Here is a 23,650-nt window from a genome sequence, read left to right as displayed (position 1 = left end):
GACGGAATTGATCTAGTGAGAGCTTCTAAATGTCTTGATGTGTACCCTACTTGTGATTTAGAGTGGAGGGCGGGACCCTCGTGATTTCACATTTTTTGATGTGTGAAGACCGGACTGTGTACCGCGGTGGGAGTTATATCAGTATAAGATCCTTGTGATTCTTTTATATGCTTTAATTCTTTCTTGTTAGATTGTTTTGTAGATTAGTGTTGATAGAAAATTTGTGCTTGTCCGACTTGTTTGATAGTTCCCTTATGTGTTTCCCTTTCCAAATTCATTCATTTTTGTTCTGTGCTTATTGAGTTTTAGCTTGTAGGGCGCGTGCCCGTTGGTATTAGCTGAGGTTTGGTGATTCGGGTGTTTAGTTATGTGGCTTTCGTGGTTATTGTATCATCGCCAGTATGGTAGAGGTTTGAAACAAGTTCCTATTGAATATGAGGCTTATGGCCGGTGCGGGGTTTGATTTCGGGCAAGTATTGTTATCATAAATGTTATTGTGGGCCTATGTGTGATGTGTTATGTTGTGTGGTTGTACCCTATGGGTGTTGGCATGAATTGAAGTAGCAGGCTGAGACTGATGCCAGGTATGGATTTAGAACCGGGTCTTTTGGAAATGGATGAGAGGTGAGAATTCTGGTTCTAAGGCTTATTGGTATTGCTTGAAAGGCTAAATTTCAATAGAGACAGTGTCGTCAGACTTATATGGATTGGGGTGACGTAGGATCACCCGTGAGTGTATGTTGGAAGTGTGCATTCAGTGACTTGAGGACTTCGAGGCAAATCTTAGCACATTCGAGGACGAACGTTGGTTTTAAGAGGGGGAGGATGTAACGACCCGACCGGTCATTTTGGGAAACTAAGCTCTGTTCGGCGGCGTAAGGTCTGGAACAACTTCATAATATGAGTATCGACTTGCGTGCATGGTGGAATTCAGTTAACAGATGGTTTAGAGTTAAATTGGAAGAAGGAATCCAGCTTTGGAAGTTTGAACGGTGAGAATTTGACCGGAGTTGGAATTTTGAGTAAACGGCCCCGGAATGAATTTTTGATGATTCCAATAGCTTCGTATGGTTATTTTGGACTCAGGCGCGCATCCGGATTCAGATTTGGAGGTCCGTAGGGTAAGTTGAGGCAATTCGGCGAAAGTTGGAAAATGGAGAAGTTTGACCCATAGTTTACTTTTGGGATATTGGGGTTGGAATGCAATGCCGAGAGTTGGAACAGCTCCGTTATGTCATTTTGGATTTGTCTGCAAAATTTGGCGTCATTCCGGGTTGATTTGATCAGTTTTGGCTCAAGTTTTTGAAGTTGGAAGATTAGTTCGATTCATGGTGCGATTCGTCGTTTCGGCGTTGTTTGATGTGATTTGGGACCTCGAGCGAGTCCGTGTTAGGTTATATGACTTGTTTGTGTGTTTAGACGGGATCTCGGGGGCGTCAGGTGTGTCCCGGATGGGCTGCGGGTCATCTTCCCCTTGTTTTGAACTGTTGTTTCTGCTTCTGGTATTCCTCTTTCCCGATCGTGAACGGCCTCTCGCGTTTGCGATGTGTTGTAGCTGGTTGCCTCTTTTTTCCTTCATCACGTTTGCATAGAAATTCCCGCGATCGCGAAGGTCTGCTTTCCTCTTCTTTGCGTTCGTATCCATTGCCCCGCGTTCACATAAGCTCCTGCCATTGTTCATCGCGTTCGTGTCCTTTATTTCGCGACCGCGAAGGGTATTTCTGGACAGCTTGATTCTCTTCTCCGCGATCATGACCCAATCTTCACGATCGCGATGCATAAATCCCTAGGCAAAATAAATAGTACTCTATTCCGAGGGTTAGCCATTTTTAATATTTTTGGAAGTTCTAGAGCTCAGTTTTGGGCGATTCTTTGTGGGTTTTTCAAGCAAAACGATTGGGTAAGTGTTCTTCTCCTAGAATTGATTATATTCCATAAATTTGTCTTCATTTTTATCATTTAATTTGTGATTTGGGTTGAGGAAAATGTGGGTTTTTGAAGAAAATTCCTAAAATGAAATATCATGATTTGAGGGACCAAATGGTGTCGGAATTGGATAAATTTTGTATGGTTGAACTCATTTTGGAATGGGTGATCGTATTTTGTAAAATTTGACGGGTTCCGAGGTGCGGGCTCGGTGGTCGACTTTTGGGTCGATTTTTATATTTTTGTAAAGATTGAAACTTTATGATCCGGAATAGTTTCTTATGTGTTTTATTTGTGCTTTGAAGTTAATTTCGTTAGATTTGAGCCGTCCGGAGGTCTTTTCACCTGAGAGGTACATTTTAGAGTATCAGTTTGTCGCCTTTGAGGTAAGTATCCTGCCTAACCTTGTGTGGGGGATTTCCCTTAGGATTTGAGTCTTCTATGCTATTTGTAGTCCGTGCATGCGAGGTGATAAGTGTGTGCTCGGACTTATTTGAGGGAAATTTTGCTATAGGACTCTTAGGTCCTTATGTTCATTATGTGGAAAGTAGTCCGTTATAAAAGGTTTTTCTTAACTGCTGAAATTGCCTCTATATGCCATATGATGTTATCAGCTTTCCTCTAATTCTACATGTTACGTTGACCCTTAATTGTCTTAATTGAAGTAATTGCCTTCCTTATTGTTTTGATACTCCTTGATTGTAAGTTCCTTTGTGACTTCATGCAAATATGTTACATGTCCAATTGTTATGATTACCTGTGTAGCTATCTCGTGCTTCTGGGTATTTCCGTGACCCTTATTTTCTATTGTTGATTCCCTTGTCGGGACGTTATTATTTCATATTGTTGATTCCCTTGCCGGGACGTTATTATCCTATTGTCGATTCCCTTGCCGGGATGTTATTATTTCTGTTGTTGATTCCCTTGCTGGGACGTTATTGTTTTCTGTGGATGACTCCCTTGCCGGGATGTTGTTGTTTCTACTATTTGGGTGAGGAAGAGTGATAAGGCACGAAGGGTGATGCCGTGCACATGTACATTTATATTATTTGGGCTGTAGTGCGAGATACAAAGAGATTCCCAAGCACATAGATTGAGGATACCAAGAGATCCTCGGGATACCAAGAGATCCCTAGTACATATATTGAGGATACCAAGAGATCCCTAGTACATATATTGAGGATACCAAGAGATCCCTAGTGCATATATCTAGGATACCAAGAGATCCTCGGGATACCAAGAGATCCCTGGCACACATATTTACGTTTGGGACTACGGGATGATATCTTGGAAGATCCCCTGTTAAAATTATTGTGTTCTGAGCTGATGTTTTCATTTATTCTATCCATGTGCAAATATTATGGGTGTTGTTCGTTCCATTCCTTATACTTACTAGTTGGTGCGAATTATGTTAGGACACTTGCACAAGCATATACGTGGTTATTCATCCTTATCGAGTAGGAAGCTCATTGAGATTTTTGAGTGTAGACGCACCCTTGTTCATATTCCTTCCATGTGAGAATGGCTCTTTGGGCACGTGAGTTGTCAGTATGATTATGAGGGGTGATGGGGGGCACAGGATGCCAAGTGTTAGGGTTCAGGTATTGGGATCCACATTGTATGATTATGAGATGAGGTGTCACAGGGTGACTTATATTCGGAGGATTTTCTTTTTAGTAAATATTATACTTGAAACATTATTTGGAAAGAAACCCTTCTGAAAAGGACACTTATTTGAGAAGTATAATTCAAACCAATTTTTTTACCACTTGAAAAGAGTTTGATTATTTGACTGAAATTGCTGGTTAAGACTCAAAGTGAGGGCTGCCGTAGTTGCTGAGTGATGATTTGCCCTTACTGTACCTTATGATTTCGAGTTGGGTTGTATTTTTCTTTGTTCACTTTTATGAGCTTTATTATGGGTTTTTTCCACTATACTTGTTGTTTCCTTTCCTTATTGTATTTTTCTGTATTGTTAGAATTATTGCTTAGTCTTTATACAGATATCATGTTCGGTTCTTTTCTATACTTATACTTGTTCTGCTTATTAGACCAGTAGGTGTCTTGACTGTTCCTCGTCACTATTCCACTGAGGTTAGTCTTGATACTTACTGGGCACCGCTGTGGTGTGCTATTACTACTCTTCTGCATATTTTTTGTGCAGATCCAGGTATTATTCGTTAGTAGCGATGTGGATTCTTGCCGAGGATACATTGACATCGGTACTAATAGTGGACGTAGTAGTAGTGGAAACCCCCAACTTTTATGACATTGGTACTAAATTACTGCAACCCCATGCTAGCCCTAACTTAGTAGTTATCCCCCCCTCCCAATAACTTTTTTTTTTGGCAATCCACTAGGCAAGTGCCTAGGGCTAGTTTTTATTAATAAAAGTAAAGAAAAATACAACAATTAGGAATAGTACAAATAAGGGGGATAATAACACCAGTATTGTTACCCTTATGCCTTGGCTATATAATCAGTCCTCTGCGCCTCACATTGCCTTATTATGGCAGCTTCATGTAGAGGATTCATGGTGTAGCTGCCGGCATAGTCTCACGAGGGCATATAATCTCATAGCCGTGTGGATATTTTCCAAAGGCATAGGACCAAGGCAACACAGACCGAGCTAAACCTTACCTTACTAATCCTATTGAGGCTTTGAAAAAGCCTCATCTTCTCACAAGCATGTAAAAAATAGGAACTTGAAAGTACCAAGTACTCTATGATTGCCATAGAGTTTATAACACACTCTATGACGCTATTATAAGTGATGATACTTTTAAAATGATAAACTAAAACAATGTAGAAATTTGAGTCTTGCCCCTCATTCGTCAAACTTGTGAGTTGTTCAATGTGAACTTCCTTAAAATCCCCTGTAATCTTCAAATAATCTTCAAAATTCTTCATTTATTCTCTGGTCTATTGTACCTCGTAGATATTGAGGGGGCAGCCCCTTTTTGCTTTGCCGCTCTCATTGGGAGTTGCCTGAGTGTTATTTCTTGGGTCCCCTTCTTTTTTTCACTTTACAAATCTCCAATTGTAGCCACCCTTTCCAGACATGATTCAATCAATTCATCTTCTTCCGCTTCGTCGGAAATAGCAACACGTAAATTGAGCTCTAGTTTTTGATTTGTTTCTTCTTGTATAACCATCCATAATGGTTCAGTTCTCTTTGCACTACAAGGTTCTTGCCTCTTTGCCACTGAAACTTTCTGCTTTTGTGTATTCGTTTTCGAGCTACTTGAGTATACATATCTATGAGGTTTTGGACTGGTCAAAGCATCCAATAGAGCCCGGTCATGGTTTGAAATCAAAGCAATGTTTGAAATCTCACCTGAATGTTTAACAGTGTCCAATTCTACTGCTGCATCACCTAAAGTGTGATGTTACTGTTGTGGTGGACTGCCTGGAGTATGCTTCTGCTGTCCAGCCATGAAACTTATAGGATGCTGCTGTCCTGCATTTGGTAGATATTCACCTTGAGTGCCTGCACGTTTGTGTTGCTGTGCAATAGATTTACCCGCTTCTGAGATAGCTTCTGGACTGTTTTTACTATGCTGCTGCTGCCCAGATTGAGTAACGGCTATGGTGGTTGTAAAATTTTGTTGCTCCTGCATAACAGGTGTAGGTGTTATTACAATTTGACTTGTAGTATAACTTGCAGTGGCCTTCTTGGATTCTATAGCTTGAATCAATCTTTCAACTGCACTATCCAAATTTCCAGCAGCTTCTGCGTTTTGCTGAATAGCTGCTGCTATTTGCTGATGTTGCTGTTCATTGAATGTAGCATATATTGCAGCAGTTGACAGCTTTGCAATTTGCTGTTGCTGTTCAGTAGCTGCTGATGCTACTACATTTTTCTCCTGTGTGTTTATAGTTTGCTCCTGCTGCCCGCCTATATGTTCCAGATTTAGGCATAGAAACTGTTGCTTTTGCATTCAGTTTGCTGCTGGATTTATCATAGTAGAGCTGCAATTTTTTGGTACAGAGGGTGATCCAACTGATATCAACTCTTCATCTTCACTCTCTTGATTTTCATTCTCACTCGAACTCATCATTGCAACAACTGCAGGTGCAGCCTGCTCAATTCCAGCTGCAAATTTGTTCGACTGCTCAGCTTTCTCCAAAGCTGCCCTAACACCTGAAACATCTGTACCTTGCCCCTCATCATGTACGGCATTAGCACCTGCTAATTTTTCAACTGTTGTAGTAAATCTAACACTCTTTGCATCTAGAAACTTAGGAGGAGTTGTTTATTGCACTGTAGTCTGCCCTACTGATGCAACTCGATCAAATTCCTTACCATCATGCACAAAAACATTATCAACCACTGGGACAGTAGCAATCCCTGTATCATCAGTTGCACCCATAGCTACAGTTCGATCAGCTGTAAACTTCAATGGAAAAGTAGCTTCCAGATTTGACACCACACAAGTTAACTGTTTTCCAGGTACTACGATAGGCTGCCGAGCTGCAATTGGTATAGCAGCATTTGTAGTCTGATAATTAATCTGTTGGCCAGCTTCATTTGTATCAACCACCAAACACAATTGTCCATCCATTGGTGTTGTTGTATCTTCAACAATACCAGCATTAGTGCTCCTAACCATTTCACAATTTGATTACTTGTTTACAACAATTGTTCCAGTTTCTGTTCCATTGGGAGTCTCATCACCTACTGCATAACCTACCATTGGGGTCTCACCTATAGAAAGACCATCAAATGCTCGATTAACCAATTTCTCATTTTTCAAATTAACACTTTGTTTTCCTCCTTCAATATGCAAAAGTTGCTGGCCGACTAAAAATTTTTTTGCGACTTCATCAACCAGCTTACCACCTGCTATTTCCATATCTATTTGATTCAATCTTTTGGCATTCAGATAGTCCCTAGCATCACCTTTTAACTTGTCAAAATTGGTCACCTCCACAACATGCCTATTACGACCAACTGCTACTTCCTCTGCCATCACCTCCTTTCCTGCTCGTTCCTTTATCACTCGACAGACTTTTGAATCATGTCCTTGATGCTTGCAATAGGTACAATAGTTAGGAAGATTATCATACACCACCTCCTGATAATGCACGATATTTTTGCCTGAAATTCTGTCCACAATAAGCAGCTTCACCTTTTTAGGATGTTTGTCCAAGAGATTAAGAATTACCTTCACCCTCGCAGCACTAGGTCGCGTTCTTTCCTGCGTCGCCTTGTCCACAGCAATAGCTTTACCAACAGCTGAAGCAATAGACTTAATGACCTCTTAGCAAAGAAATTTGGCGACAACCCTGGAAAGGAGATCCACACGACTGCCATAGACGTTTCCTCCTTCGGATTGAATCCTAAGGTCCATGGTAATGTTCTAAAAAAGAATTCATCCCCTTTTGCCGTGACATAACCAGTTGATCTTGATAAAAACCGAACATAATCACTGTAAAGATCAAATCTGATCAATAAATGACGAAATTCCAGCAGTCCAATATTGCATTTACCTTGAACATCGAATTGAGACGAAAATATTTTTCAAAATTCATGTAGCTCAGGTTTTCCATATGAGAACTTCATTATAACTGCTTGGTGTAGTCCTTCTTCTCTTGTAAACTCGTTAACTTCATCCATGGTGAAGTTTATAGTTGGTTCTCCATGCTCTAAAGTTACAGTAGCTAGATTGAGATTTGACGAAATTGCGGCAGAATGTTTATAGACAAGCTGCGATGCATATGACTGTTTTGGGTTTGGATTAGTTACCATTTGGCTAGTGTTTTGAGTAGTCTCTCTTACAGCTTGGAGCCGGGGAGAGACGATGGCAGCCATTAAAGCTACTATGACGTTACACTAGTTTGCAACACTACATCGTGAAGACAAAATCAAAAAGAGGCTGCCCAGTTAAAGAAATTCTGGGCTTTTTTGCTACAGTTAATGTCTTACACTTTTGAAGATCTACAACGAATGGAAATGATTTCAAGGATAAAACCAATTGGGGATTGTGCGCAAAGAGAAGGGGGTTCTTTTGAGACCAATCTTGTGAACGCCGGAGTTATGACCCGATGAATAATGATGGAATTACTATTCACCTTCTTCCTATTAGAAACTGGGCATTCCGATGAATAGTGATGAATAGTGACGGAATCAGATTTATTTATTGTTCCCCCCCCCCCCAATAACTAGTTCTCCCCCAGTTAATAAAGTTCATAGTCCTCTAAGGACACCCCTTGTAACGACCCTTAATAGTATGTTATAAAGTATTTCTTGTTCTCAAAAAAAAATGTGGTGTTCCCTTCACAATATCTCCTCTTTCTTGAATTCTTAGTCCCATTTTTGTTATGATCACTTGCAATTTTGTGCCCACCAGTAGTATTATCTGAAAATATATTCCACTATTACTCCAGGCAAGCAGGTTGTGCGTCCCACATAAAACCCTATTCAATTTTCAGAATTAGATAATTGAATTAAAGGGGGGGGGGGGGTATGGGATGACTTGCAATTAAAGGAATGAATGGTAGCCAATAGTATGAATACCAACCTGAGGAAGTAGAAGTCTTTTTTATTAGTCGAAAATTAAGCATGGACAAGGGAGATGTATGAAAGAAATGTAAAAATAGGGTCTTGCAAGAAAGAAAGAGCAGCTCAAAGTGGGGTCATTCTTGAGAATTTTTAAGTGTTTTCATTTTCAGTTGTTTAGTGATTGATCAAATTTTATGCAACAGTTGTTAAAAGGGACCATTATACTGCTACCAAAAGTTATCCATTTTTTTCCCTGTCTACATCTAAAAGAATGGGTCAAAATCATATTGACCAGGGCTACTGAGCACCTAATCCTTTCTCTTTTGTAAAATAGATATTCAATACATTCTCGTTCGTAGTATTAAATTAAATGTCTTTTGTTAGCATTAATATTGATTTAATTTTGGTTTAGGCTTTTGTTATCAATACTTAATTTACTAATGTTAATGGCTATAAAACTTATTGGAACATTCAAAAGTTCTAAGTACAATATTGAAATAATACCTTAAAAGATAAAATTATGAACATTTTTAAGAAATATTTATAAATTACATCACAACAAGTATATTTATATATTAAATATATCTAAAATTTCTATATATGTAATGTCGGGTTGGTTTGGTTTCGATTTGACTTTCTTTAGTTAAAACCAAACCAAACGAATTATTAGGGGTGCTCACGGTTCGGTTTGATCGATTTTTGATTAAAACCAAAACCAAACCAATTTAATAGGTTTTTAAAATTTTAAAACCAAAACCAAACCAAATTAAATACAAACCATCGGTTTGGTTCGGTTTTTCGGTTCGTAGTAAGCTAATAATAAGTCGATGATAGTGAAAACAACACTAGACAATAATCTGAAAATAATTTGCTAAATTTATACTTTTTTATATATTTCTTTCGGAAGTGAAAGTTTATTTACCTCTTTATATGAAAAGAATGAACAAACAAACAAATAAAAGTTTGCTTTCTCAAGCTTTAGCCACTGTAGTCCTGCAATTTGAGTTTGCTTTATTTACTCTTATGGTAGGATTTTTTTTAACTCTTCTGTTAGGAAAAAATATGTGCGGAGGGTTAGAGAATTAAAGTCTCTTAAGGAAAAAAAAATTGGCCGATTCCTATTGTTTTGGGCTTAGGCAATCTTTTAAGATATAAGTAGGATAAACCAAAATTCAAAATAACAATTAAATTGCATAAAATATTTAAAATTATTTAGAAAAAGATATTATATTGTATATAAATAATTATTAAATTTTGTACATTAATCGGTTTGGTTCGGTTTAATTTTCGGTTTTTTATAATAGAACCAAAACCAAACCAAATATTATCGGTTTTTAAAATTTAAAACCAAAACCAATCCAAATCAAAAAAAATATCGGTTTGGTTTGGTTTTCGGTTTGGATTGGTTTTTCGTCAAACCGTGAACAGCCCTACCAATTATGGTCGGATTTTTTTTCCCAACACCAAACCATAGTCGGGTTTTTTTTCTCGATTTGACTCGGATTATCGGGTTGGTACGGTTTGTCGGTTTCTCTTGTACACCTCTAGTCTAGATCATCTTCGGAGTCTCTTGATTATTCCACGGGCTATTTTTTATTTACTTGTATTTATGATTTTCACCTTGTATTTTTCGTCTCTACTGATCTTATATAATATTCACCTACTTCATTAAACGCAAGGCTGCACCTTCGGGTAATTAGATTAAGAATCGTATTTGTCTCACTTGTGTTTAATCTGCCTAAATCTTACCCTACACTTTCCACCGCTAGCTGCAATAACCATGCCAAAGAAAAATTTCTCAAGGAAACAAGCTTGCCATTTGTATTTGTCAGAAAGTAGAGAACTGCAAATAGCCATAACACTGGACTGCCATATAGAAAAAGGTGAAAGTCTAGTGAGTGATACATTTTTCTATTATTTGAAAATTATGGGAATGAGTAAGTTGTTGAAGTTTGGCAAAATGCCAAAGTCCCACATTGGTTGGGAGTTAAGTTTGGGGGGGATTTTTCCCCTATAAAAGAAGGCCTAATGTTTAGGATTGAAACACACCTCTCATTTGCCTTCTCATCTGTTTAAGGCATTTGTATCTTCTCTCTTTAGTATTATTTCACTTGTATTTTTGGAGTGGAATAAAATATTGGTTGTGTCCGAGGAGTAGGCAAAATTAGCCGAACCTCGTAAATTCTGGTGTTCCCTTTATTATTGCTTTATTGTCTTATTTATTATTTGGTGGCTGTCATAATTTTTGGTATAGTAGTTGTGACTTATTCACACTCTATACATTTGGCTTCCGCAACAATTGGTATCAGAGCCAAGGTACTGTCTAAGTATGCTCTGTGGTTGCAGCATAGTCTGATCTTCCACATCAGAAAAGATTTATCTTGGTAACTGAGTCAAGGTTCTGTCTGAGTATGCTCTGTAGTTGCAGCTTAGTCTGATCTTCTACATCAGAAAGGAAATAATCTTGATTTGTGTCGTCAGCTATTAAATAATATTTGTGTCAAATATGGGGGACAATAAACAAGAAGAATCTACATCAAGTGTCAACAATACGTCATCATTGGCATCTTCGCTTATGACAAGAATTGTGTCAAATGCGAAATTTGCGGTAGAAATTTTTGACGGGTCCGGACATTTTGGGATGTGGCAAGGCGAGGTTCTAGATGTCCTTTTTCAACAAGGGCTAGATCTGGCCATTGAAGAAAAGAAACCAGATGTTATTGGAGAAGAAGATTGGAGAATTATCAACCGTGTTGCTTGCGGTACCATTCGATCCTACCTTGCTAGAGAGCAGAAATATCCATACACAAAGGAAACTTCTGCAAGTAAATTATGGAAAGCACTGGAGGATAAATTTTTGAAGAAAAACAGTCAAAATAAATTGTACATGAAGAAGAGACTGTTTCACTTCACCTATGTTCCTGGTACCACGATGAATGAACATATCACCAGTTTCAATAAGTTGGTCACAGATTTGCAAAATATGGATACAACTTATGATGATGGTGACTTGGCCTTAATGTTGTTGGCGTCACTTCCTGATGAGTACGAGCACCTTGAAACTACTCTACTCCATGGAAATGACAAAATTTCTCTCAGAGAAGTTTGTTCAGCTTTGTACAGCTATGAACAAAGAAAGCGAGAAAAACAGAAGGGCGGAGAAGGAGAAGCACTGTTTGTGAGGGGTCGTCCTCAAAATCAAACGAGGACAAAGAAGGGAAGATCCAAGTCAAGATCCAGACCCAGCAAAGATGAATGTGCCTTTTGTCGAGAAAAGGGCACTGGAAGAAAGACTGTCCGAAGTTGAAGAATAAGGCCAAACATAACAATGGAAAGGCTATTATGGATTCAAATGTAGCTGATTGTGATGATTCAGACTTCTCATTAGTTACAACAGAGTCATCAACATCATCAGACATATGGTTGATGGACTCGGCTTGTAGCTATCATATGTGTCCCAACAGGGACTGGTTCATGGAATTTCAAGAAGGAGAATATGGAGTCATCCACACAGCGGATAACAGCCCTCTTACCTCATATGGCATTGGTTCAATACGATTACGGAACCATGATGGAATGATCAGAACATTGATAGATGTTCGATATGTACCGGATTTGAAGAAGAATCTCATCTCTGTGGGAGCCCTAGAATCAAAAGGGTTCAAAATCATTGCAGAAAATGGAGTGATGAGAGTATGCTCCGGTGCACTAGTGGTAATGAAGGCTAATCGGAAGAATAATAATATGTACCGCTATCGTGGCAGTACAGTTATTGGGACAGCGACAGTAACATCCAGTGACGACAAAGAGGCAGAAGCAACCAAGCTATGGCACATGCGCTTGGGACATGCTGGAGGAAAATCCTTGAAAACTCTATCAGATCAAGGATTGTTAAAAGGAGTAAAGGCTTGTAACTTGGAGTTTTGTGAGCATTGTGTTAAAGGGAAACAGACAAGGGTTAAATTTGGTACAACGATCCATAATACTAAAGGCATTTTGGATTATGTACACTCTGATGTTTGGGGTCCTTCCAAAACACCTTCATTGGGTGGGAAGCACTATTTTGTAACCTTTGTTGATGATTTTTCCCGAAGAGTATGGGTGTATACAATGAAGAGCAAAGATGAAGTGTTGGGAATTTTTCTCAAATGGAAGACAATGGTGGAGAATCAGACAGGCAGGAGAATCAAGTGTATTCGCACAGACAATGGAGGTGAATACAAAAATGATCATTTCAATAAGATCTGTGAAAATGATGGCATCGTCCGACACTTCACTGTTAGACATACACCACAACAGAATGGAGTGGCAGAACGTATGAACCGGACCTTGCTGGAGAAGGTACGGTGTATGTTGTCCAATGCTGGCTTGGGCAAAGAATTTTGGGCTGAAGCAATTACATATGCATGCCACCTCATTAATCGTCTACCATCTGCTGCTATTGATGGCAAAACACCATTTGAAAAATGGTACGGAAAACTTGCAGTAGATTATAACTCTTTGCACGTGTTTGGCTCAACTGCATATTATCATGTGACGGAGTCAAAATTGGATCCAAGGGCAAAGAAGGCTATTTTTATGGGAATTACTTCTGGAGTCAAAGGATATCGCTTATGGTGTCCTATGACAAAGAAAGTAATATTCAGCAGAGATGTTACCTTTGATGAATTTGCTATGGTAAATAAGGTAACAGAAGATACCAAACAAAATGAAGGTGCTTCTAAGCAGGTGGAGTTTGAGGGAAAATTTATTTTTCCTACACAAGAAGCAGAGGAGGAAACAAATGAAGATTACCCTCTGGAAGGAGAGCCAGTAGAGGAGATTCCAACTCAGGAATCTCAACAACAACTTGAATCAATAGCAACCAGCAGGCCAAAAAGAACAATAACGAAACCTGTTCGTCTCATAGAGACGGTTGCTTGTGCAACCTCAATTGTAGCTGATGATGTTCCTACTACTTATAAAGACGCTGTCCAAAGTTCAGAAGAAGATAAGTGGAGGATTGCCATGAATGATGAAATACAGTCCCTTCATCAGAATCATACATGGAGATTGGCCAATCTCCCGAAGGGAAAGAAAGCAATTGGGTGCAAATGGGTATTTGCAAAAAAGGAAGGATTTCCTAACCAAGTTAGATGTTCGCTACAAAGCAAGATTGGTGGACAAAGGATATGCTCAAAAGGAGGGAATTGATTACAATGAAGTGTTTTCTCCAGTTGTAAAACATTCCTCCATTAGAATTATGTTGGCTTTGGTAGCACAATTGGATTTGGAACTAGTTCAGATGGATGTAAAAACTGCGTTTTTACATGGAAACTTGGAGGAGGAAATCTACATGACTCAGCCAGAAGGATTCAAAGTTGCTGGAAAAGTAAATATGGTGTGCAAACTTGAAAAATCGTTGTACGGATTGAAACAATCTTCTAGACAATGGTACAAGCGATTTGACGAGTTTATGTTGCGGCAAGGGTACAAGAGAAGCAAATACGATCATTGTGTGTATTTGCACAAGCTTAAAGATGGTTCCTTTGTATATCTTCTCCTATATGTTGATGATATGTTGATAGCTTCCAAGAATTTGGAAGAAATTGATAAGTTGAAGATTCAACTGAAGAAGGAGTTCGAGATGAAGGATTTGGGTGAGGCAAAGAAAATTCTTGGCATGGAGATAATTAGAGATAGACGTTCAAAGAAACTCTGTTTATCTCAAAAGGAATATTTGAAGAGAGTACTTCAACGTTTTGGCATAGATGACAAGACTAAGCCAGTTAGTACTCCACTTGCTTCCCATTTTAAGCTAAGTACTACTATGTCGCCAATGGATGAAGCTGAACGAGAGTATATGTCAAAGGTACCATACGCAAATGTTGTTGGTAGCTTGATGTATGCAATGGTTTACACAAGGCCTGACATTTCACAAGCTGTTGGAGTTATTAGCAGATATATGCACAATCCAGGGAAGGAGCATTGGCAAGCTGTGAAGTGGATTCTACGGTATATTCATAATACTGTAGATGTCGGGTTAGTTTTTGAGCAGGAAGACAATCAGTCTGTAGTTGGATATTGTGACTCAGATTTTGCGGGTGATATGGACAAACGAAGATCAACTACTGGTTATGTGTTTACTTTTGCAAAGGCACCAGTTAGTTGGAAGTCTACTTTGCAGTCAACAGTTGCTTTGTCTACAACAGAGGCAGAATACATGGCTATTACAGATGCTGTGAAAGAGGCAATTTGGCTTCAAGGATTGCTAAAGGAGCTTGGTATTGAACAAAAAGGAATCACAATTTTTTGTGATAGTCAAAGTGCTATTCAATTAGCGAAGAACCAAGTTTATCATGCAAGGACGAAGCACATTGATGTTCGGTATCATTTCGTACGAGAAATCATAGAAGAAGGTGGAGTCACGGTGAAGAAAATTCATACTACAGAGAATCCTGCTGATATGCTGACAAAGGTGGTGACTGCGGTCAAGTTTCAACATTGTTTGGATTTGATCAACATTGTTGAACACTGAAGATTGAAGATGAAGACACAACCAAAATTTGTTATTGAGAGAGAATTGAAAATGTGAAATTTTGCCAAGGTGGAGATTTGTTGAAGTTTGGCAAAATGCCAAAGTCCCACATTGGTTGGGAGTTAAGTTTGGGGGGATTTTTCCCCTATAAAAGAAGGCCTAATGTTTAGGATTGAAACACACCTCTCATTTGCCTTCTCATCTGTTTAAGGCATTTGTATCTTCTCTCTTTAGTATTATTTCACTTGTATTTTTGGAGTGGAATAAAATATTGGTTGTGTCCGAGGAGTAGGCAAAATTAGCCGAACCTCGTAAATTCTGGTGTTCCCTTTATTATTGCTTTATTGTCTTATTTATTATTTGGTGGTTGTCATAATTTTTGGTATAGTAGTTGTGACTTATTCACACTCTATACATTTGGCTTCCGCAACATAAGGTGCTGGTTGCATGGAGTATGCGACTTTAAAAAATTTGACGTCATGACATGGTAAATCGAACAATTATTCTTGCTGAGGTGCTAAATGTGCCTAGCATAATAATCCAAGCCATCAGATTTATGATTCCACTTGTTTTTTTATTTTTCGGGGGGAGGGGGGTGGGGGAGGGGGTGGGGGTGGGGTGGGGGTTAAATTTTGTATCAGTAGCTCAAAACTGAATTTTCCGTAACTAATAATTTTAAGTTGCACCAAACTTACCATAACAAAGCCACGTCTGAGGGTAAGATAGTCTACTTTTTCAACTGATGCATAAAACTGTCCGAAGAAACAAACCTAGCACAAGCCATGACCCGGTTAATCAAAATAAATATTTTCATTTCAAAAAACGTACTAGCTTTTATTGAAGAAAAATATATAAAAGGAATAGAAAAGATTGCAGGTAGATCATACTATCCAGAGAAGAATTGGCGAGTTGCTCCAGAAATGCAAATGTCTACGTCCAAATGATGTGTCCCTTGCAAATATTAACTATCAAAATTATTTGGACAAAACATAATTACTAAACAGAACATATTAATAACAAAATAACTAGATATAAAACAATCTCTTTATGATTAATTCATCTGTCTATTTGAAAATAAAAGTCTCTTGAAAACTACACATAAAAATAAGACTCTATTAACCAAAGGTAAGGGTAAGGGTGTCAAGAGGAAGACACCACACCAACAGAAGCTTTTGATGAACTTCATCATATGGATTGCCAGGGGTGCCAGGGAGGGAGAATCTGAAGGCATTGGACAAGGGAAAAGGGAAAGGTGTCAAGAGGAAGGCACCACACCTTAGAAACTCCTAATGAATTTTATCATATGGAATGTTAGGGATGCCAACATCGCCGAATTTATGAGGCACTGCTCCTCTATGGTTAAACTCCACAATCCTGCAGTGCTTGTTCTCCTCGAAACACGCATGGCTGATCACAAGCACTTAACCGTTGAGCTATAGTTTAGTGCCCATTTCCAGTTCCTGGTCAATGGCCAATCTGGTGGCATTGTGGTCATGTGGAAGGACGACCTTATCAAACTTGAAGAGGTTTCTACGACCCCTCAGGATATCCATATCATGGCCAAGGTACTTCCCCTCCCCCCAACTTTTTCCTCTTTAGTGCTATTTATGCTAGTAATACTCCTGCTGATAGGGTTAAATTATGGAACCATTTGGTGGATATAGCATCTGTCTTTAAGGGCAGTTGGTTAGTAGGGGGAAACTTCAATGAAGTCCTAAAAGCCAGGGACAAGTTTGGAGGTAATTGCATTAGCACTAATAGGGCTAACCAATTCTGGAACTGCATCAACAAGTGTAACCTTATTGACCTAGGATTTAAAAGCAGTAAATTCACCTGGAGTAATAAGAGGTACTCCAACAAATAGAGCTTTATCTTAGAAAGGTTAGATAGGTGCTTAGCCACTAGTGACTGGATTGACCTTTACCCAAATGCTAGTGTCACCCGCCTAACCATGACCCACTCAGATCATTGTCCTCTGCTTCTCTCTATGTATAACGTGCAACCTAATCACAAGAGACCTTTTAGGTTTGAAACAATGTGGTGGGCACCCTGACCTACCACAAATTATCCACCAGAGTTTCTCCAATAATGAGACTCTATCCCAGGCAACCACACACTTTCAACTTAAGGCCTTTATTTAGAACAAGGAGATCTTTGGCAATATCTTTAATAGGAAAAAGCATATCCAGTCCAGGTTGGCTGGGATTCAGAAATCCCCCCTCCCCCAGTTTCCTTTCAGTAGGTTTCTCCAACACTTAGACTCCCACCTCCATAAGGAATACTCAGACATTCTCAAATATGAGGAGGACTTCTGGAGGCTGAAAGCCAGAATTAATTGGCTTTGTGATGGTGATGCCAACACTAGGTTCTTCCACATATCCACCATTAACATAAGAAGAAGGAATAATATCTTATCCCTCAAGGATGAGGTAGGCAATTGCATGCATGACCAAGAAGGCATGAATGATATGGTGCAAGTGTATTTTCAAAACATCTACACCATTGACCACACTCACACTACCATCCTTAGTACTCAAACACCTCCCGGTTTCAACTCCCTCTCTGAGGAAGTATCACTAAGTCTCAACCGGCAACTGAGACCATGTGAGATCACCAATACACTATATTCCTTCAAAGCAACAAAAGCTCCTGGTCCTGATGGGCTCCATCCTATCTTCTACCAGAAATACTGGCACATTATTTTCCACCATATCACCAGCTTCTACTTCAAAGTATTTTCTACTAATGAAATGCCTCCTGAAGTCAATTCAACCTACCTATTCCTCATACCCAAATATGGTAATGCCACCATGCTTTGGAACTTTAGACCTATTGGCCTATGTAACACCATGTATAAGCTAGTCACAAAAATCATTGTCAACAGGCTAAAGCCTCATCTAAACTCCATCATTGGCCCCAGCAAAGCTAGCTTCCCCTCAAATAGGAGAGCCTATGATAATGCGATCATTGTCCAAGAATACATCTCCCACTTCAACAAAATGAAAGGGAAGGTTAGTAATATGATCTTCAAAGTGGACCTGGAGAAAGCCTTTGACAGGCTGAAATGGTCATTCATTAGAAGCACCCTCCTCTTTTACAATCTTCCAAGAAGCCTTGTCAATCTCATTATGTCCTGCATCACATCAGCTTCAATCTCCATTTACTTAAATGGTAACAAGACTGATACTTTCGTACCTTCTAGAGGTATTAGACAGGGAGATCTCGTGTCCCATTACATATTCATATTATGTATGGATAGGTTATCTAGGCTGATTGATCATGAAGTAGACACCCTGAATTGGACCCCATCTCCATCAGTAGAACTGGCCCTAGGATATCTCACCTCTTCTTTGCTGATGATATTACACTATTTGCAAAAGCAAATCCAAAGAACTGCCATACAATTCTCAGACTTCTGGATTCTTTCAACTTGGCCTCTGGTCAGAAAGTTAATTTGATCAAATCCAAGGTAATCTGTTCCAAGAACACATCATTTGAACACATTGACATATATACAAGTATTCTTGGCATCAAACCATCTCCTCCTTTGGCAAATACCTGGGGTTCCCCATCTTTCATAAGAGACCCACTAATGTTGACTTCCAGTTCATTATTGATAACATGTACTCCAAACTAGCATGATGGAAAACCAGGTTTATGAACATGGCAGGGCGCACCACTCTAGCAAAATCCAGCTTAGCTACCATTCCTAGCCATGTGATACAATATATTAAGTTAGATATAACCATTTGTAAAAGGATCAATAAAATACAAAGGGATTTCATTTAGGGTACTACGACCCAGAAGATGAAATTGCACCTTCTGAGCTGGGAGGTAATTACAAGACCCAAGCCCCATGGTGACCTTGGCATCCAGAAGGTTGAGCTTAAAAATAAGGCATGACACTCAGGCCTAGCCTGGAGGCTCTTTCACAAACCTGACTCTCTGTGTGCGAATACCCTGATTGCAAAATATTATGTTCAAAGGGGGACTCTAAGAAAACCCAATTCTAGAACATGGCAATGCATCCTAGAAGGCTGGGATATATGCAACAAAGCTTCTAGGTGGGTGGTTAATAATGGCAATAGGGTGAGCTTTCTTATTAACTCCTGGATCCCTAACATAGGGTCTATTGACTCAATCATTTGTGGCCTCAAACAGCTGGGAGAGCAAAACTTAAAAGTTTTATCTATGTTCATCAATGGAAACTGGAGCTTCAACTCCTTTTCCTTTCCCCTCCCTGATCAATTGTCTACAACCATCACTTATTTTATCGCCAACATAAGCCCTATGAAAGAGGATAAGCTCTTCTAGGGAGCTACAAGCAATGGGCTTTTCTCCTCAAAATCTGCTTATGAAGTGCTTAACCCACAGTGGACTATCCACTCTGAGAATACTCCCTCTTTCAGCCGGATTTGCAAGCTGGAAACCCCAAGTAAAATTAGATACTTCATATGTCTCCTGGTGCACAACAGATTACTGACCAATAAGTATCTACATAGCATTGGGATTCAAGTCAATCCTACCTGTCCAGTGTGCAACTCTATGGTGGAAACCATTGATCACATCTTCTTTCTTTGCCATAAGGCATCATCCTTCTGGAATACTATGTGCACATTTGCTAATGACCAGTCCATGCACCTTCAGTTCACTCCTGGAACCCTGAATACTACTTGGAACAAACTAAAAGCCAAAGACTTTAGTGATCTTCTTGAATGGCACTTCCTACTGCCTTTCTGCTTTTGGAATATTTGGCTAACTAGGAACAACAACCTTTTCAATAAGAGGAACGATCATGTCCAACCAAAGTTAGTGATTGCCCAGGCTACTGAATATCACCTACTAGCAAGGACTAAGCCCCAAAAGCAGTGGACAACAATCAATGTTAAATGGGAACCACCTGATAGAGGTTTCTTCAAGCTTAAGTTTGATAGTTCATCCATTGGTAACCCTGGGTAGGAGGAGCAGGGGGAGTTATTAGGAACGACTTTGGGAACTGGGTTTTAGGCTATATGAGAGGTTATCCATCTATAACTAACAATCTAGCTGAATTACTAGCAATGCTAAAAGGGCTTAAGCTGGCAAAAGAGCATAATCTAACCCCTCTTGTGATCAACACCGACTCAAAAAAGATCATTAGAATGCTGGCAATTGGTCATATCCCTTATAACAATTTTGTTTTTGAATGCAGGTCATTGATGGCTGAGCTGGGGAACCCAAAAATCAGACGTAGCTTCAGAGAACAGAACAGGATGGTAGACATAGTGGCTAAGGAGGGAGAAAGGAAGAGATGAAGCACTCTGGGCAGACATCCCAAGAATTACATTTGTTGGAAAAACTCTGGTCTGTAATATAACTAATACCGTCTCAAAAAATTCTGTCCAACTGGACAGCTCCAATATGGTGCCACCCATGTAATATTTGTTAATTAAGTATCGGGTTAACCAAAATGAAAACATAGAATTAAGGTTAAAAAAAATCTAAGTTGACAAGAGAAAGAATAAAGAAATTAACCCTTGACAAGTCTAAAGTATTGTGGTCCAAAAAATATTTAATAGTGCAGTTGGTTGGCTACCTAGTGAGGCTTCAATTTCTACATCAAAATTTTAGTAGTTTGTATAACAAACAATTTATTTAACCAAAAAAAAAACTTGTTGTCCAAAAACTAACCATTATGGAATTGGCACTCAATTGTCTTAGATTCATCCTCCCAAGTTCTCTATGTCCTCATCTGCTTATCAACGTTGGCAAAAAACCACAATCATATCTTGAATTAGGCCTATTTAGTCTTAAAAATTCCTATAATAATTTATATAATTGAGTTAAGAGAAAACAATAGCAATAGATTGCACAGCCATCGAATACCTTTAAATGAAGGTTTATCTTTTGATATTTTAAATCAATGTTCTAAGGGAAAAAGAATATCTCACAAACAAACCCATGTAGTTAAAATCTAGTTCGAAACTGGTGAAACAATCAAAATTTTGCATATAATAGCTTCAGCTTTTGCAAATGAAGTTCACAAACAAACAATTCCTTGGTCATTTGGGAGATGAACCATTTTTTAAATGAAAGCTTAATAATGACTATTATCAATTCATTGATACATACATAGATATATGTTTAAGTTAGTGAGAAGTTTGTTTAACCAAAAAATGGGATTTTGGTCAAAGCTTTAATTTAGAAGAACACGGGTTACTGATAATCAAAAGAATATATGAAAGAAAGTAGTTTGGCTAGCAATAAGATAATCAGAAGAAAAGCAAGTAAATTGGTATATTCAGATAATATTTTGTGTCTCTACAATTGATCAGTTCTCTCCCTTTTATAGCTATTTTGGAGATATGCGTTTTGCTTTTGTCATAATAAGGCCATTATGGACAATTAAAGACATTAAATGCTACGTTACATAATCATTGCATTTAATACAGATTCTCTAATATTTTTAGTATTTAAGGCTTATTAAATACTGTATCTGTACTCCCATGTAGTGTCAGATTCATTCCCCTTGATTCTTGAACTTAAATAAGTATGAGCGCTGAGTCTTTTGGATAACCGCTCGTGCCTTTTCCTTTGTCTCTGCTCGTATCTGTTGCAACTCGTGTCTCTTTGCCAGTTGTAACTCTTTGACCAGTCTATGTGTCATAACACGTCATTTTTACATCACTTTAATATGTGAACTCAATTTTTTCCAATACAGATAGACCCCCCATTTGCCATTTATTCATCGATTGAATATTTGGGAAGTGAATTTCATTAAAATGAAGATTTTTGTCACCATTAATGCTATGACAGAATCGATGCTTCAATTGTCACTTCCATTTAATGCTCTTCACACGTGTCACCTTTTCATTAGTTCTGCAGTTTTGCAACACTTTTTAAGGCTTTTTCACTGCTTCACTATTCACGAAGCGCCAGTTATCATCATTATGGTCCTTCCATCATTGCACCTTTTCCTTTGGCGGTTGCTTATCTGTATAAATATAACTTCCTTCTTTGTCTTTGCCACATCAAGTTTTCTGAGCATCCAATTTTCTCAAATCTCTGTTTGCTTCTTCATCGTATCATCAAGTCTTCATCAAACCCTAACTCTAGAAAGGTTCTCATTGTTGATACCTTCCCTAATGTCCCCAGTAGGAGCATAAAAGGGGGTAGGCTCCGTAGTTTAGGATCTGCACGTGGTTCTTCTATTCCTTCACCTAGTTCTGGCCCTTCTTCTAGAACTAGATGTTCTTTTTCACAAAGATCTTCTTCTAGGGGTAAAGAACCTTCTGAACCTCTTCGTGAGCCTTCAGTAGAAGAGATAGTTCCTGCGGAACTGTCTTTTTATCATGACACAGAGTCTCTTAGAAACCAAGTATCTTCTTTAGATCGTGTTAATATCTATCCCACTCAAATTACTGAAGGTTTGATTTCTATAGTTCATAGAGACTGCCATTGGTGTCATGATTTTCCTATTATCATTCCCAATCCGAATCAAAGAATTACTTCCTACTTAACCGAATTTTCTTTTGTTTATACATACCCTTTCACTTTAGGATTTAAACCAGCTATTGACCCTATTATCCTTGAGTTCTGTCGTTTCTTTGATGTTTTCTTGGGTTAAATTGGCCCAATAATATGGAGGGTTGTTGCCTGTTTGAGGCATTTGACCAACATAGCCAGTGTGCCTTTTACTTTCCCACATCTGATCCACCTTTACTCCCCTAGACTCTTTCGCAATGGAATTTTTACACTAGTAGCCAGGAGAAAAAGAGTTTTGGTGAGCCCTGAAGATGACAAAGACCGTGGCTGGTATGCCAGGTTTGTTGTTGCCCCCACTGTTGGTTTAGTGGGTGATGAGAATGTTCCCTTCCCTGAGAAGTGGAATTTTTCACGTGAGTCTTCTGACTTTCTCGTACCTTTTTCTTCAAGTTTGTTGATTTTTCTTCTAATTTTGCTTTTTTTCCCAGCAACCATGGGAGTTGTGGAAGATGTTCCCAATTTTCGTGATTGGGTAGACAAGCTATTGAAGATTGCTCCAATAAATGGTAGATCTTGGAAGACCCTTTCCCAACGATTTAGTTGGAAAGTAAAAACGCATGGTAAGAGCTTTTATTTTATTTTATCTTACATATTTTTTTTATTTCTCTGAACTAATTTCAATCCTTCTTTCTATCAGGATTTGCTATTCGAAGAGTTACTGCCGAGGCGGTCGCGGCTTCTTGTATCTCTTTAGAAAGGGCCCAAGAAATAATCTTGAGTTCTTCATCGAAGAGAAAAGTCGTTGATGAACAAGATTCTGAAGAAGAGGAAGATAGGGGCTCTTTGGTAATAAGGCCACGGGCTCGAAGACGCATCATTTCAGATGATGAAGAAGAAGCATCCCCTCGCCGTTCTATTCCCCTTACCGAGTCTGTTGAGGCCCCGGTAGTGATTCCTGACGATGATGTTGCTCCCGCTGCTGCTCATGACTCTGATGAGTAGCTTTTTATCAGCGGGTTTGGTGGTAAAGGCTTAGGCCCAGTTTTGGATGAAGCACCTCTAGCTTCTTTTTCTACACCGTGTCTGTGACTCCTTCTTTGCCGATCTCGGCTGTTTCCATTACTCCCAGACTATCTTTACTACTTCTATTGTTCTTACTTCCACTGTTCCTCCTTCAACAATTCCTCCCCCAATTATTCACCGTGCTGAAGTTGGCTTCTCAAGTAGGAGTGGTGCTA

The 23,650-nt window shown here is 38.9% G+C and overlaps 1 pseudogene; it reads right to left on the bottom strand.

Annotated features, from left to right (window-relative positions):
* The window catches only part of LOC107782913 (MLO-like protein 2), a 76,098-nt pseudogene that overhangs the window by 40,731 nt on the left and 11,717 nt on the right, over window positions 1–23,650 (bottom strand).

Source organism: Nicotiana tabacum, chromosome 11 (genome assembly GCF_000715075.1).
Source record: "Nicotiana tabacum cultivar K326 chromosome 11, ASM71507v2, whole genome shotgun sequence".
NCBI classification, from domain to species: Eukaryota; Viridiplantae; Streptophyta; class Magnoliopsida; order Solanales; family Solanaceae; genus Nicotiana; species Nicotiana tabacum.
The sequence above is the reverse complement of the archived record's forward strand: the minus strand, read 5'-3'. Positions and strand labels throughout refer to the sequence as shown.